This window comes from Protopterus annectens, chromosome 5.part1 (genome assembly GCF_019279795.1).
Source record: "Protopterus annectens isolate FY-2018-M chromosome 5.part1, PAN1.0, whole genome shotgun sequence".
Taxonomy (NCBI): domain Eukaryota; kingdom Metazoa; phylum Chordata; order Ceratodontiformes; family Protopteridae; genus Protopterus; species Protopterus annectens.
In genome coordinates this window covers 437,197,133-437,212,971 of record NC_056736.1, presented here as the reverse complement: position 1 = coordinate 437,212,971, position 15,839 = coordinate 437,197,133, and the positions used below count along the sequence as shown (strand labels likewise).

At 39.5% G+C, this 15,839-nt stretch overlaps 1 protein-coding gene across 2 annotated transcripts in view; it reads left to right on the top strand.

Moving 5' to 3' along the window:
- The window catches only part of ILDR1 (immunoglobulin like domain containing receptor 1), an 821,920-nt gene that overhangs the window by 77,476 nt on the left and 728,605 nt on the right, over positions 1–15,839 (top strand). The window lies entirely within an intron of this gene.

Here is a 15,839-nt window from a genome sequence, read left to right as displayed (position 1 = left end):
GAATAATCCACGATGCCTGTAGTGTCTAAGTTAATACTCACTCTTTCATGTTCAGACAATTTGCCAGTTATTTAAATGTCACAGTTCTGCCTTCCTCCCGTTTTAGGAGGCATTAGAAGTGAAAAAGAGTGTGGGACCTGCCATATACGTATATAACAGAGCTCTTAAACCTACTTGACTCTATGGCTCTCTTTTGGGCATCTTTTGTAATTCATTTGTGCGGGTCACTAAAGACCACACAGTTTGGTTTTATTTGGTTAAGTTTTCATATATCCTGTACACAGTGAATTTCTGTATCATAGGTATGCCAAGGGTGTTTTGGAGGTAAAAAGAGTGTCGGATAGAGTGATGTTTATGAAGCTGGAAATTGATGGTGTAATGATGAATGTTGTTAGTACATATGCTCCGCAAGTTGGGTGTGCAGTGGATGACAAAGAAAAATTTTGTAGTGAGTTGGATGAAGTGGAGATGACTGTACCCAGGGGTGAGAGAGTGGTGAGCGGAGCAGATTTCAATGGGCATGGTGGTGAAGGGAACAGAGGGGATGAGGAAGTGATGGGTAGGTATAGTGTTAAGGAAAGGCATGCAGAAGGTCAGATGGTAGTGGATTTTGCAAAAAGGATGGGCATGGCTGTGGTGAATACGTATTTTAACAAGAGGGAGGAGCATAGGGTGACATACAAGAGTGGAGGGAGATGCACACGGGTGGATTATATCCTATGCACGATGGCCAGTTTGAAGGAGATTGGAGACTGTAAAGTGGTGACTGGGGAAAGTGTAGTTAGCCAGCATAGAATGATGTTCAATAGAATAACATTGGTGATCAAGAAGAGGAGGAGCAGTGTGAGGGCAGCACCAAGGATTAAATGGTGGAAATTGAAAAAGGGTGATTGTGCCATGGAGTTCAGGGAAGAGTTAAGACAGGCACGTGCCATGGAGTTCAGGGAAGAGTTAAGACAGGCACTGGGTGGAAGTGAAGTGTTAACTGAATAGCTGGGTAACTACAGCAGAGCTAGTAAGGGAGACTGCTAGAAAGGTGCTTAGTGTGACATCTGTACAGAGGAAGGAGGACAAGGAGACCTGGTGGTGGAATGAGGAAGTACAGGAGAGTATACGGAGAAAGAGTTTGGCGAAGAAGTGGGATTGTCAGAGTGATGAAGAAAGTAGACAGGAGTATAAGGAGATGAGATGAGGTGCATGGTAAAGAGAGTGGTGGCAAAGGCTAAGGATAAGGCATATAGAGAGTTGTATGAAAGGCTGGACACTAAGGAGGGAGAAAAGGAACTGTAACGATTGGTTAGACAGAGGGACCGAGCTAGGAAAGATGTGCAGCAGGTAAGGGTGATAAAGGATAATGAGGGAAACTCACTAATGAGGAGAATGTGTTGAGTAGATGGAAAGAGTACTTTGTGGAGCTGATGAATGAAGAGAATGAAAGATAGTGAAGGCTGGGTGATGTGGGAATAGTGAATCAGGAAGTGCAATGGATTAGCAAGGCGGAAGTAAGGATAGCTATGAAGAGGATGAAGAATGGAAAGGCTGTTGGTCCAGATGACATACCTGTGGGAGCTTGAAGGTGTTTTGGAGAAATGGCAGTGGAATTTTTAACCAGATTGTTTAATGAAATCTTGGAAAGTGAGAGAATGCCTGAGAAGTGGAGAAAGTGTTTTGGTACTGATTTTTAAGAATAAGGGTGATGTGCAGAGCTGTAGTAACTACAGAGGGATAAAACTGATGAGTCATAGCATGACATTATGGGAAAGAGTAGTGGAAGCTTGCTTAAGAAGGGAGGTGATGATTAGTGATCAGCAGTATGGTTTTGTGCCAGGAAAGAGCACTACAGATGCGATGTTTGCTCTGAGAGTGTTGATGGAGAAGTACAGAGAAGGTCAGAAGGAGTTGCATTGTGTCTTTGTGGACTTGCAGAAAGCATATGACAGGGTGCCTAGAGAGGAGTTGTGGTATTTTATGAGGAAGTCAGGAGTTCCAGAGAAGTATGTAAGAGTGGTACAGGATATGTACAAGGGTAGTGTGACAGCGGTGAGATCTGCAGTGGGAGTGACGGATGCGTTTAAGGTGGAGGTGGGATTATATCAAGGATCAGCTTTGAGCCCTTTCTTATTTGCACTGGTGATGGAACAGGTTGACAGACTAGATCAGATAGGAGTCTCCGTGGACTATGATGTTTGCAGATGACATTGTCATATGTAGTGAGAGAGGGAACAGGTTGAGGAGACCCTGGAGAGGTGGAGATATGCTCTAGAGAGGAGAAGAATGAAGGTCAGCTGGACTAAGACAAGAATATATGTGTGTGAATGAAAGGGAGGATAGAGGAATGGTGAGGATGCAGTGAGTAGAGTTGGCGAAGGTGTACAAGTTTAAATACTTGGGATCAGCAGTTCAGAGTAATGGCGAGTGTGGAAGAGAGGTGAAGAAGAGAGTACAGGCAGGGTGGAGTTGGTGGAGAACAATGTCAGGAGTGATTTGTGACAGATGAGTACCAGTAAGAGTGAAAGGGAAGGTCTACAAAAGGGTAGTGAGACCAGCTATGTTATATGGGTTGGAGACAGTGGCATTGACAAAAAGGCAGGAGTCAGAGCTGGATGTGGCAGAGTTAAAGATGTTAAATTTTGCACTGGGTGTGACGAGGTTAGGCAGGATTAGGAATGGGTATATTAGAGGGTCAGCCCAGTTTGGACAGTTTGGAGACAAAGCCAGAGAGGCGAGATTGCGTTGGTTTGGACATGTGCTGAGGAGGGATACTGGATATATTGGGAAAAGGGTGCTAAGGATGAAGCTGCCAGGTAAGAGGAAAAGAGGAAGGCCTTAGATAAGGTTTATGGATGTGGTCAGAGAGGACATGCAGGTGGTTGGTGTGACAGAGCAAGATGCAGAGGACAGGAAGAAATGGAAACGGGTGATCCGCTGTGGCGATCCCTAACCGGGAAAAGCCGAAAGGAGGAGGAGGTTTTGGAATTTGTAGTAGATATTTTACAAAAGCACTGCTGGCTATTTTGATTGTCTTCTGCAAAACGGCTGTTAGTTGTTTAAGGTGGATAACTGTTTTTTTTTTTTTTTTTGTGAGTTTGGCCTATTATTGAAGTACTTTTGGACCTGGGAATATTCTGTTATGGATAAACCTGCGGTTTGGAGATTATGTGGTAGGATGTTATTGTTAATGCAGTTGAATGTTTATTTTTTTCTGAAGTTATTTCTCCATTTAGTTGTCCATGGGTGGTGGATTACACTATTACAAATCCGAATACAGTACAGGTGTTAAATCCATAATGATTTGAGATATGATTTAGGAGCTCCCATTTTTTTTTTTTAATATTCTAGTAGATTATGTATACAACGTTGAGTATCATATTAAGTTTGTACAGTAGGACAATCACCTATAGCTGTTTTAGAAGCTGTAGCTTTAAGTATAGGCTTCCTTGTATGGCTGTAGAATGATTTATGATTAACTGAATGAATTGGAGATTTTGATATTACTGAGTTGTCTTCCTGTGAGGAAAAAGAGTATTGGTATTTGTTCCTGCTGATCCAGAGATTGAGACATCTGTGCAGCAGTGTTTGACTATATTTTAAGAAGGTTTTCAAAAGGATAAAATGGTGGCCATTAGTGGTGGTTGTAAAATATTATAATGTGTTGCATGTTGACTGTTGAGGGAGAATTTGTGTTTGGTACCTCAAAGCTTATTTAATGCAGTGTGATTTCTAAATTATTTTACCGAGTTGTTGTCTTTTAATGTTTGTGTCATGATGTAGTGTTATTTATTTTAAGGGTTGATTGCTGTTTATTCATTCCTGTTAGTTTTTTAATCCCTTCCCAGAAATGTTTAAGATCATAACTTCTCACCCCTTAGCACAAGAGATCTGAGTAGAGCTAAAAATAAGGGGATAAAGGCCCCCAATCAGAATTTTAAATGTCGGTCTCACAAATTTAGGAAGGTGAGTTAAATAACAGGTTTTTCATTACCATGCATTTTCTGAAGGATATGAAGTCTGAAACACTGCAGTCTGCCCCAGGTGGGGATTACAGTGTCTGGCATACAGAGGAAGACAAAGAGCTGTAAAATACCAGGATGGGCAGACAGAAACAAGAGCAATGTGGAAGAAAGATACTCTGACAGTTCCAGTAGTAGGAGGAATGGGTCATAGAAAAAAAGAATGTACAGTCATATTTAGATAACTTACCGATACATGTAACTGCATACAAATTGCAGAAGGAGTCATTACGGGGCACATTGTGGGTGTTGTAAAGTGACTTCTGGCTAACATCAAAGATTGAAACAATACTCATTTAATGAACTTTAATCATACTTTGACTTAAGAACGGGGCCCATTCCAGTCTTGGTATTAGAAACCCAAAAGATTTGGAGACATTAAAAACTGGGGATTAACCCATGCGTCACTTGGTGGGCTGCCATCTGGCTCATAAACTGAACACATACAGTCAGAATTGGGGATGTCAACACTGCTAGCAAACCTGTTACCAGTGGTGTTCCACAAGGATATGTGCTAGGCCCCCTACTGTTTGCTATATAATTTTCAGAAGTCCAGGCGAAAATAGATGACCTATGGCTTACCAAGTTTGCTGATGACTGCAAGTTGGGTGCATCATCGAATCCCCCAATTCTGTTAACATACTACAAAATGGGCTTACACAGACAAGTAATTGGTGTCAAAGCCACAGACTTAAACTAAATGCAATAAAGTGCATTATCATCCCCTTCTGCAAAGGAGAAACCCCTACTGTTTACAGCATTAATACTATCCCCTTAAGTTCAAACCCGGTGGTGAGTGATTTAGGAACGCAAGTTGATAGCAGCCTTAATTTTTATCATCAGGTGTCCACAGTAGTAAGGAAGGCCTTTTAATTTGCACACCTTATAAGCAAGGTTATAGCATCCACAAGATGGGTTGCCAACTGGCTCCCTGACAGAACCCACACTGTAAAAGTTGCAGACTCCAAATGTGATCTCAAAGTAGTGACAAGTGGAGTACCACAGGGTTCCATCCTGGGACCTCTCCTGTTTGGTATCAGCTTCTCTGAAGTACAGGCTAACACAGAAGGCCTCTGGCTAACGAAGTTTGCAGATGACTGCAAACTAGGAGCCATAGTCAAGTCCTCAAATGATGTGGACATCCTACAGAAGGGCCTCACTGAGACAGATGCCTGGTGTCAGAGCCATGGCCTTAAGCTCAATGCCAAAAAATGCAGTGTCATCCCCTTTAAACTATGTACCCATGAACTACCACATAGGTAGCAGTCTACTTAACACCGAATGCGTGATGAGACCTTGGGACCCAGGTGGACATTAGTCTCTCCTTTGATAATCACATCGCCACAGTAGTCAGGAAGTCCTTCTATGTGGCACACCTTATCATAAAAGGGTTCTCATCCAAGATAAAAAGAGGTCATTGTTCCCCTCTACTCGGCACTCATTGGACCCATTATAGAGTACAACGCCCCTTTTGGAATGTACCTCACAAGACATCTGCAGCAGCTGGAAAGGCCACAGAAGTACCTCACAAAGAGGATTACTGGCCTCAAACAAATGCCCTACACTGACCGCCTCAAAAAACTCCAGCTTTACTCCATAGCATATCGCCTACTCCAAGGTGATCTCTGCCTAACATATAGAGCTATGTCAAACCCAGAGCTGTTGGACATGCTTCACCTAAAGAAATCCCAATCCCTCTGAGCTAAACGCTCTAGGGACCTAAACCTTGTCACCACAATAAACAGGACATGCTGGAGGAAGGGATTCCTGTCCCAGAGACTTCCCGTACTCTGGAACAGGCTACCCATCTATGTCAAGCCAAGTTCTTCATTAGCACTCTTCAAGAAAAATCTTGATGAGTGGATGGGAAATAGGAAATATACCCCGGGGATCACTTCTGTGTCTCTGCTCGACAGGGGCACAGGAAAATAACTTTCTTGGATGGCGTAAACCAGGGAATCTTGTTGGCTAGGCTTACGTAGGCCCTTGGGCCGATAGGTTCATAGGTAGGTACTAGGCTATCCAAAGCTAAGGAGGTTATAACTCCCCTGTACTTGGCTCTCATCAGACCAATAATAGCATACAGTGATCTCTTCTGTGTATACCTTACCATATATCTTTAGCAACTGGAGAGACCTCAGAGATTTTCCACCAAGAAGATTCAGGGCTTACAACACAGACCGATTGAAGGCCCTATCACTTTACTCAGTATCGTATAGACTGCTTAAAGGTGACTTGTGCCTGGCCTACAGAGCAGTCTCAGACCCTGCCTTGATGAAGCTGCTGCACATCCACAAATCCATCAGTCTCTCACAGACTACAAGATCCTAAGGCTCTAACGCCTTCTCTGTTTCTGTACCATATCCTTAAGCTACCGTTCAGGCTGTATTGATTCTTTTCTTTTTAACTCTCTCACTATCTTTCTGCATCACTCATTTTCTGGCTATTATTTTCCTAATGGAAACTAACATTATTTATTTAATTTACTATAGCAGTCAATGTCACACATTGTACTACCTACGTACTATTTTTTGGACACTGTATCATATATGGTGAGAGTGACTATTATTGTCTACAATGTTTTAACTCTAGAATCATCTAGATGTGTAGTTATACATTGCAACATCTTAACATGTTTTTTTCTTTCATCTTATTTTTGTATAGTATTTCTAATGTCATTTGTATTGTATTGTATTGTATTTCACTGTATCTGTATTGTACTGTATGCGGAGATTTTCTCCCTGGGCTTCTGCTGAAAACGGGTTCTGTAGACTCAGTCAGACCACCCCGGTAAACAAATGTCAAATAAATAAATAAAAATCGGATCTGACAGAGAACAAAACAGGTTAGTGTGCATTTCTGTTTTGGGCAATTCTGGACACCTGATTCCTAGAAATGTCTCTCTGTTCTGTGTATCACCACAAAGTATGACTAAAAGTTGGTACCAGTGTGTGATGCTTCCCTCTTTACAGATTGTGAAAGTGTTAGCTTTGCATTGCTTTTTTTAAAAGTACTAAGTGGTATGACTGAACTAAGGTTAATTGTCTTCTTTGTAATTATGTATGGTATATAATATAGATTGTTACTGTTTTTTCTTTCTCTAAGTAGAGAATTCCTTTGAATGTAGTTATAGGTTTGCCTAAGACAGAAAGTAGACTAGCCCATTTATTTTGAGTATTTTAGAGCCTTTTTTGTAATATTAACATGTGACATTACATTTAAACTTGTCCTTGTGACACTGAGTTCAATTTGCTATATCACCTAGCCCAGGTTTAGATTTGCAGGCAAATATCAAATGAGCCCACCCATGTATGCCTAGTCAGTAGAAATTAGAACTTTTCCCCTTGACTCCTATGTGACTGACTGCTTTCTTTAACACTGCATTTTGTCTTCCTAATTTCTACCCCATCTAAATCTGTCCCCTGTCCATATCTCTTCATCCCCACCACCAGCAGTTCAAAAAGCAATTTGTAGACCAGAAGCTTGTGTTGTTTGTGTTAGCAGGTACTCAAAGTATTTCCTCTTTTTTCTTTAAACATCATAGCCTGTACCTAGCCCACCTTCCCTTCACCCCCACCCTTAGTAACCAGTAGATTTTATTGCAGCTGTTTTCTGCACAGCTTTCAACCCCTTATTGTCTCGTAGACCTCTTCTCCACTCTTCTTACACTCTGGCTGTCCATAAATAGTTCCATCACTCTTGCATTCTATGTTACTTTTTTTTACAAAATAGTGTGAAACAAGTGTCTAGAAAAAATGCAGTATGAACACATCCAATTTTTACAGTATGAAAGCTTAGTTTACATTTGAATTTTGCAGTACAAAAGCAATGTCTACATTTTTAATAAAAGTTTTGTCATCATCTTTGTTGTGTGCAGTACATAATATCGTTAGTCATTTTCCCTGAAGCAGTAGCATTTGCAGCATAATTCTCAAGTGTCAAGATTTTTGCATCATATTTTTGGCCTGCTTGTCATAACATTTGTTGTTTTCTGGATTTTTGTGGAAAATCAGTGAGGGCTGAACTCTCCTAATCACATGCATTTGAGTTTCAGATTTCATATCCTTCAAAAAATGTTTCTAAGTTTAGAAGAGCAATATTTAAAATATTTAAAAATTGTCCTTATTTTTGGCTGTTTATCCCCATTATGTGTGGCTTTGTCCAGCTTTTTGATGGCAGGAAGTTCACAGCTATGATTTCCAGGCTTTAAGATGATCTAACAAGTTCTTTCTAAAGGCAAAGAATTCGTTCCATTGCTGAATCTGTTTTCACTTTTTGCTGACGTTAAAGACGTCTGTACAAAGTGATAGATTCCTTCAGTTTGTTCTTATAGTTAATATGTTATTTAGAGGAGAAACAGTACTGCTGCATATAACCTTGGGGGTCAAACTGGTTAGAAGAATTGTTGCTGGAGACTTGACTGGAAGCCATTTTGCTTTTTTGCTGTTGTCAGACCGTGATTCTTATTGTCTTTAGAAAAGCTACATATTTTATTTATTACAATTTGAATTAGTTGAGGATTTTGAGTAGAATTTAATGTAACTGAAGGAAGGCTGTACTCATGTTTGGGTATCGAGACATTTCTAGTTTTTGCATTTCTAGAGTCATAGATGCTTATTGATGTAGTACAAAAGTTAAATATTAACTTTATTATAAATTTAATGGGTTATTTTCTTTGAAGTTGTTTCAAACAAGAGAGGGTTGTACATCTTCTTGATGGTTTCCTAAAAAAAATAAAAATTATTTATAGCATTTTGATGTTTCTGGTTTTATTTATTTAATTTCTTTATTTTTGTTAGAGTAGTATTTGAGCCTGTTTTCATCAATCCACTGATTCAAGGAGTTGACATAATTTTGTAATTTAATTTACAGGGAGTAGAGAGTTTGCCCAGACTTAATTATTAGAATACCATCAGCATGAAGAAAAATTGGCACAATCCCTTCATTGGCAATAAGATAATTTATGAATAAGGAAAAAAAGTAGTGGTACCAAAATTGAACCTTGAGGAGCTTCTGTGCCAGACAGAACCTTGAATGCTGTGTTACTGAGATAGTTAGCAAATCATTTTATTGCTGTCTTATTGTTTTTGTAAGAGAGTCCTTTCATCTAAAGTTGAGTAGATGTTGTCAGTGGATGAGTTCATCGTAGTAAGTGTCTTATTTGCTCTTCCCTGAGGCTACACACACAATCCCAAAGTAGACCATACTTGTTAATGTGTTCCATTATATGACTGTTTTAGTGTGTTTTCAAGTTTCTTTGTAATGGGACAATAAGCTTGACAACAAGACAAGTCCTGAGGATTTGCTGTTGTAAAGGATGAGTTAAAGATTTGCAAATGTAGTTTACAAATGTTTGAAGCAGCTGTATGACAACAGGAGAGACAAATTATGCATGGGTTTATGTTATACTTTTTGTGGGAGATTTTTAAAATACCTTTGCATTGATTTAGATGCAGCTGTTTGAAATTAAGCTTTTTATAGTAGTCAGGTTTAGTTTGATTTTGATATGCTAAACTTTGATGCATGGCTACTGGCAGGTAGGGTCACATTTTCTTTTTAACGATTCTGATCAGTAACTTTTTTTTTTTGGACAAGGTAAATAATTGAAATGAAATGAAAATTGATAATGTGTGGGTAAATGGTTGAAGTCAAGATTAGCAATGCCCATGATTACCTTCTGAAATAACTTTAACTGAAGGGCAATTAGTAGTTGATTATTTAAAAAGATTTACTTCATTTTTAGCTGAAATTTTCCCGTTTATATAAGAAAGGTGTAGTAATCTTGTAAGTTAGTGTTTTTTTTTTTCATTTGGACCATGCTGTATTCTTTAGTGACACATACAAGTACCGTAATCTAGACAGCATCAACTCTTTAAATCTAATATCTTCAACCAGTTAGATGCCTTCTTAGAAGTGAAGTCCACTTAGCTCACGAACAGCATTCAGTTCCCTTTGTTTCTGCCTAATAAAACACTTTAATAATAAAAGTCAACTCAACATGCTGTTTACATCTCACACGATCACTGTGTACACAGACATAGTTAAGAAACGTCTGACCTTAGATAATGTTAATGTGTGCAACCTCCTGAATAAAGGTAAATGTCTAAAAACTCGAGTGTCTATTTAGTGCTGATAATGTAGCAGTCAACAAAACCTGTCAGATTTTTGGCTCAGACAAACATCTTGTGTGCAGTTCTATAAGCCAAGACGTTGCAGGGAAGCAAGAGAAGATGCCTTTCTTCTCTTAGCCGTAAGATTAAAATGCAGACTGATAAACACGCCACTAATAAGATATGATGCTAAAGTTCTTTGTTCTGCACAGTAAGTAGTCCGCTCAAACTAGACAAAAATATCTGCTAATGTATTTCCTGCAGCCTACACTAAAGTTGTGCATGGTGCTTTTGAGTTACATATTTTTGAAACTCAGGGGGGGCACTTTGTTTTCTTGGATAGTTTCAGCATTTACTGATGTAATAAAACATTGGCAGCCTTTAATTCATGTTTCATTTCTGATGTAATAAAACGTAGGCAGCCTTTAATTCATGTTTCATTAACTATTGATTTCAGGGGATTGTTGCTTCCCCCTTCTCAAGAAATTCCAAAGACTAGCAAACTTACATTACTTGAGCCAGTAACTCGGTGATTCCACTTGCATAGAACCCCTTTCTGAGTGACCACTGTAAAGCTGTCAGCAGCTACACAAAGAAACTTAAACTTAACAGGATATCTCATTGATGTAGTTTTGAGTTTCACTCTAAAATGAATGCAAACATGAATGTAATGTAACCAACATTACCATTTTTAAAGGAAAGAGTGCTTTTTTTCTCTTTTGGAAACTCAAGAACTTCCAGAGGAATATAAAACAGCTGAGAGCCGGAGCTCCTACCCCTGCTGTCATTATCACTTGCAAAGATGACACATCAGTTTTGGACACTTTCTACATACAAACTAATATCACTGTAACTGCCGGATTATTTCCAAACACATTCCATATAAATCAAACTGTAGTAGAGGTAGCGTATGTTTTATATTTGGACAGGCTCAGATGGTCTGTAACTAAGATTTATAAAGGCCTGAAAGCCTGTAACACTTTTATTGCATCCTCTCACCTTCCATCCCCTTTGGTCAGATAGTAAATCTGTCACTGTCTCCTAGCACATGTACCTTTGGAAACCTTGAATATATTCTCCATTCACAGATTGCCTACAGTAGTCGCCACATCCATCCCATGTCCCATTATTGTTCTCATTTTCAGTAAATCTGTTGAGAAAGTAGTCTCCTTTCATCTTACCAAATTTCTCACTGCTGTCAGCCTTCCAGATTATTCGCAATATGGTTTTAGAGAAGGACATATTTTACTGTGGTTATTTGCTTTTCCAAAACCCTTTCTTCAGATGTGGAGAAGGGGGGGGGGGGCTCACTGGAGCCATTTGCATAGATCTCAGCCAAATGTTTAACATTGTGTCCTATATCCTGTTTCAAAGTGAATTGGGAACTGATGTGGAAGGCCCTGTTAAGTAAAGAGCCAGTTTATCATCTAGAGAGTGTCGCATTCCGTATTGGAAGTAGTTTGTTTGTGTCATTTAAGTTGTGTGCCACTGTGATCTCTCCTTGGGCCATTATTATGCACCATCTTTGTAAAGAAGGGACTTGCTGCCATCACCTGGAAAAACTTGGAAAATGTAACTTTGCAGTGCATATGACATGTTTATCCTTGGGTCTGACCCATCTTCAAACACTGTCAAAGGAAAACTCCAAAAAGATCTCTTGATGCTGTCCACTTGACTGGAAACTAAGCTGTTAGCAAAGAATGCAACAAGCTTTTCAATATTAAAATCAGGATCTTGCAAGTACAATCTAGCAGGAATATTATTTGTCCTTCTGGCATGGAACACTGGAAACCGTACAGTCCTTAAATGGCTGGTTATAGTACTTGTTGCTACTCACTTTAAACTTGTACTGACCGTGTTTATGGCAAAATTTCATTTGTGCTAAGATTCTCATCAGTGTAGCCCATCTTACTAATGGAGAAGCGGCCACATGCTAGTTCTGGAGTTTAGTTTGTTTTAGTCCAGTCACATGGTACCAAAGCTGAATTGCATACATCCTTAAACAAAATCTGCCACTCTTTGGTTCTGGCATTTGAAAGTCAGCATAACTAACAGTTTTTGCAAAAGCAAACTCACTTCGTATACATTATAGGATTACATGTTCTTGTTGCTTTCATTTATAAAATTACAAATAATGAGGAAACTTCTTCTCTGTGTGGAAGATCTGATTTCCTAGTGTTCCTTAGAGTTCAGCCCCATAATAAAAAACATAACTGTGAAAATCCCACCTAATAACAGGTGGTAGAAATACTTTCTTTAAGACAGACTTGAACTAGCTTGTGCTTCTCATTAGTGGATTTCTACTTTGGAAATTTTTTAAAGAAAGTATTTCTACCACCTGTTATTAGGTGGGATATTTACATTATGTTTTTTATTAGGGGCCTGAACTCTAAGGAATCTTAGATGTTCCACACAGAGAAGGTTCCTCATTATTTGTTGTTGGACCCAGTATATTGACATACCAGGTTTGTGGAACTTTGAGGGACACCACGGAGACTGTTTGTTTCATCTATAAAATTACCAGTGTTAACCACTGTCCAGTAGTGAGAGCCTCAATGTCTGCACATTTTCCTTCAAGAATTCTGTGGTCAAACTGCTAAAATATCCCTTAGATACGTATGTTAAAATGATGGCTTGTGCTTCATTAATATGTAATCCACATTTTCATTAGTTGTATGGCTTACTGCTTCGTGTTAATCCAAATGAGAATAATGCAAACTGTTTTTTTTTGGGGGGGGGCAGGGGGGAACCTTTTCCCTTCCCTCTGCATCATCCTTTGGCTCCCTACCCAGTGCCCCACATCATCGCAGATCATCTGCACCTAAAGGTCATTTTATCTATCCCTTCCTCACAGTTCCCATGGTAGCATTCAATGAGGGCATGCAGTGGGGATGTGCACACTTCATCTCACCTTAGCGTCCATTCAGCCATGTCCCCATCTGTCCCACCTTTGGACCACTCCTCCCAATAAAAGACTCCCCAGCTTCTACCAGAGGTCATCACAGCATACACAAACAGAACCACCCTTTCACCAGAGATAATGCCTATCTCTCTCTCTGCCATCTTGTCAGTCATCTAGGGCCATAGTTAGGGCTTTGTCTCTCTCTCTCTCTCTCTCTGTGCCACTGGAGCAACTTCCAACTGTTTTTTTCTGTTGGATGTTTTCAGTGTTATGTTTTGCTATTTAATCCTAGTCTGAGCCAGGAAAACGGCTGATGTGGATCAATATTATATTCCATTTAACAAAGGAAAACTGCACTACATAAAACGAGATAACATACTCCATTAATATCCCTAACGTCATTGCAGGCTTATGTCATTTTTTTTTTCTTTTTCTTTGCCTTAACAGCATTTGGTGGTGTACTACCTTAAACACTTTTTGTATTTCAGAGATTCTTTAACATCAGCCTAACACAGCTTTTCACTTGCAAGGAGTTGTGTAGGGGTTACTAAACTTTCAATATCCACCTATTTTGTTCACTTTCTACCCTCTTGTACCCTTACCTGGGCTACTGTTAGCGGAGTAGCCTAATTATCTTAGCCAGGCAGTCCATTGGTGTTCTTTCAACTCTGGTGGAATTCTCTTCTGCCTTACACAAGCAAATATAATTTTCTGCCTTGTCTTTCTTCCACAGTACCACAACCAACTCATGAATTAGCATTTTCTGGAAATTTATATACAAGTATTTTATTTTCTTACTAATTTATACCAGTGGTAAACAATAATCATTTACATTTGAATTGTTTTTTCATGTCCTTATATGTACGTAGAAAATGTTTATAGAGTCCTAGCTATTCCAAGGCCACTAAAACTAGGACCTTTCATGCTGTGCTAGTACCCTTCCTCAGGCTGCACTTCCTTTCCCCAGGAGGGACCGTACCAGTCAATCTTGTAGTAAATTTGTGGATACCAATGCAGTCATCTACTTTACATTAAAAGGATGATAGCGACACTTCTTAACATGAAGAGAAAGTATCAAAGGAAAAAACTTCAAAGACCAAGTCACGTTAGGTTCAAGCAAGGCACCCTTTATTACTTGCAGCAGGGAGACAAAGCATGTAGGCACAAGGTTTGTCTGAATTACTGGTGATTAGTTATTCTTAAACAGTTCTCTTCCTGTCACACAGAAAATGTTACTATTCTATTGCTGACGTTCTCTTCCTGTCACACAGAAAATGTTACTATTCTATTGCTGACGTAGACACAGCTTTCTGTATGTTCTGCAGAAAATGTTACTAGACTTATTTTTGACTAGGTTAGATTATTTGCTAGCTTGCAAAACATTTTGAGAAAAACAACCTGGTCTTGGGCTTATTTTAGCCCATTTTAACTTTTCAATTCTTCAATTGTACTGTTCTAATACATGTGTTACATTTTGTCTAGATTCAAGGTATATTTCTAGCTTTGGTACAAGTAATGCTGACTATGGTTTATACTTTCAAGCATCTATTGTTTTCTTTATCAAAGCTCCTAGCAACTGCATACTTTCTCGTAGCATAAGCAGAAATGAATATCTCTTTGTTAAGTTTCATGACATTAGCAGAAATGAAATGTCTCTTGTTATTTTCATGACATTAGCAGAAATTAAATGCTTCTTGTTAAGTTTCTAATAGCTGTGCAGATGCATGCAGTGTGAACAGAATAAATGTATTAACCCTTTTAAACCTCGATTGCACTAAGCATGCATATTACTATTGCACATTTTTTAACAGAAAGTTTATCCCAGACAATTGGGACACACTGGGTTTAAACCTATCTGTTGAAGATTTAGGTCCTTGGTTGTAGTATTGGTGGAAGTCTTGGACTTGTAGAGAAACGGGGATCCAGGACAATCTGGTCTCTAATAGTGCAATAAATGAGACAGAGATCTCCCCTCAAAAGTGTTTAACACACTGAATAAAAGGCTAGAGCTTTCAGTCCCTTTCAGTAGCTCAGAGACTTTAGGCCTGCAGTCTTTTTGGTTAGAAACCTTTGGTAGGTCATTGACCTCTTTGAAGGTGGCGTACCTTCTTTTGACCTCCTGGGACCTACCAGTGAGCCCGTTGGCTATCCAGGTGGAGGTGAAAGGGTTTATACATAATTTAATGAGCTTGTGTGTAATGCCTGTATTGTATCAAAAGCTTTGGCCAGGTCTAGATTAGCTGTGTTTACAGTCTGGTCCTCATTGCTTTGGAGACTGTCTCAAAGAAGTCCACCAGCTTTAATAGGCATGACCTTCCTTTAACAAAGCTGAACTGTGATGGCTCCAGAGTTTGCAGGTAGCCTGTTTTGTCATTTTTCATGTCCATGATGATTCTTTCCATGGCCTTGCCTATGAGGCTGTGATTCTTTCCATGGCCTTACCTATGAGGCTGGACTAACTTATGGGCCTGTAGTTACCCAGATCGGTGGTTGGACCTCCTTTATACAGGAGAATGAGTGTAGCCATTTCCATCCATTGGGCACAAAACCTGACTGTAGGCTCCATTTGAAAAGTGATTCAAGTGGACCAGAGAGGTCATGTTTCATGCTATTGAGTAAGCATCCTGGAATGTTGTCGGGGTCCATCAATGCAGTATTTTTGGCCTTGGCAAGTATGTTGAAGACCTGTTCTTTAGTAATGGTTGAGGGGATTGTGGTATGCAGTATTCCTTTTAGACTATTGTGTGTGGGGGTGGGGGGAGACGTTTGAGCTGAATCTGTCAACCAGAAGTTTGGCAGTGGCCACCGGTTCAGTGT